Source organism: Microcebus murinus, unplaced genomic scaffold, assembly GCF_040939455.1.
Source record: "Microcebus murinus isolate Inina unplaced genomic scaffold, M.murinus_Inina_mat1.0 scaf026_hap2_Mmur4.0, whole genome shotgun sequence".
Taxonomy (NCBI): Eukaryota; Metazoa; Chordata; class Mammalia; order Primates; family Cheirogaleidae; genus Microcebus; species Microcebus murinus.
The window spans coordinates 146,821-148,493 of NW_027438972.1; the positions used below are offsets into that span (position 1 = coordinate 146,821).

The 1,673-nt window shown below is 63.0% G+C and overlaps 1 pseudogene; it reads left to right on the forward strand.

The window, feature by feature from the left end:
* The first annotated feature begins 932 nt into the window (after positions 1 to 932).
* Positions 933 to 1,051, forward strand: LOC142868101 (uncharacterized; annotated as a pseudogene).
* Positions 1,052 to 1,673: the final 622 nt, after the last annotated feature.

Here is a 1,673-nt window from a genome sequence, read left to right on the forward strand (position 1 = left end):
ACTGGGTGTGGAAATCTCCTATGCCTTTCCTCGCCTATTCTGTCAGCTCTAAAATTCTCTTTCGGTTGCCACCCTCACAGATGGATTAGGAAACTCTTTGCGGTGCACTCATTAGTGAAATGACCTCAATGACGCTGGAATCCAATATCTAATCGCCGATTTTTAGCGAGTCCACACGCCAGGGTGGTTGGGGTCCAGTGCAGCCCCGGCCAGGCCCAGGCCCCTTGGACTGGGCCACAGGAGGACACAGAGGAGGGTCCCGGCCCCCACGGTAGGTAGAGGTGCGGGCAGTTCTCCAAGGGCTTGGGTGTTTTCCAGAGGGAGGAGATGGAGGGGACTGATTTCTTCAGCGCCCCACAAACCACGCCACCCCACCCCACCCATGGGACACATCGAGAGAGAGAGAGAGAGAGAGAGAGAGAGAGAGAGAGAGAGAGAGAGACGCCCCATACACTGGCTCCCCTCCCCCGTGCGCTGTGCCCCAGCCCTGGCCCGGGGGAATAGGCGGCCGCAGGGCCACAGGGTGGGGGGCGCAGGTGAAAGGCGTTGTGGGGGAGGGCCGCCCCTGGCTGGGGTCAAAGGGCGAGCGCCCCGCCCCTCCCGCCCGTGCGCTGGGGGTGGGGGGCGGGGAGGTGAAGGAGGCCAGGCAAGGAGAGGAAGGGGGCTTGAAGGTCTCCACCTTGGCGGGTCCAGCCGTGGAGGCGCATCTTGTGTGAGTGTGAGTGAGTGAGTGAGTGTGAGTGTGTGTGTATACAGAGACAGCCCCCAACCCCGGCCCGCCCCGCCTGTCACCCCCGTCCCTCGGAGCCCGCGGGACCCGGCCGGCGAACTCAACAGGCCCGACCCGGCGCGGGGCCTGGGGCGGGGGGAGGAGGCGGCGGGGAAGCGCAGAGAGGCTCGGCTTCTTGAGCGGGGCAGGGGCGCCCTCCGCCGTCCACGGCCACACCACCCCGAACGCGCCCGATCCCGTCTGGTCTCGGAAGCTAAGCAGGCTCGGGCCTGGTTAGAACTTGGATGGGAGACCGCCCGGGAATACCGGGTGCCGTAGGCTTCTTCTTTTTTTTTTTGCCTCTGGTTCTGTCGCGTTTCTGGGAGTGCGGGGGCGGCCCGGGGTGGGGGTGACCCCCACCCTCAGCGCCCGCCGCGGTGCCTGGCGCCCCAGCCCGCACCGTGGGGCCTCCTCTTGTCCCGAGCCGCGACACCGCCGCCACGCGGCAGCATGCGTGGCTTCTGGACAGTCAGGTCTCAGACCAAAGGTCTGCTCTGTGGGAGCCGACACGCTGGAGGAAACCTTGAGAGTCTGAGAGGGGAGGGAGTTCCAGAAGAAGGCCAGGATGTCATTTTGAGGGAGTATGTGACCAGAACTCCTCCCGTTGCTTTTGGGGTTCTATGGGCTACACGTAGGAATCTTTGGTGGTGGCACCTGATGTTGGGGGATCCGGAGTCACACCCAGACCTGCTCCACAGGCCTCCTTTTACTTTTCTCTTCGGATTCATTTTTTTTTTTTTTTTTTGAGACAGAGTCTCGGTTTGTTGCCCAGGCTAGAGTGAGTGCCGTGGCGTCAGCCTAGCTCACAGCAACTTCAAACTCCTGGGCTCCAGTGATCCTTCTGCCTCAGCCTCCCGGGTAGCTGGGACTGCAGGCATGCGCCACCATGCCCCGCTAATTTTTT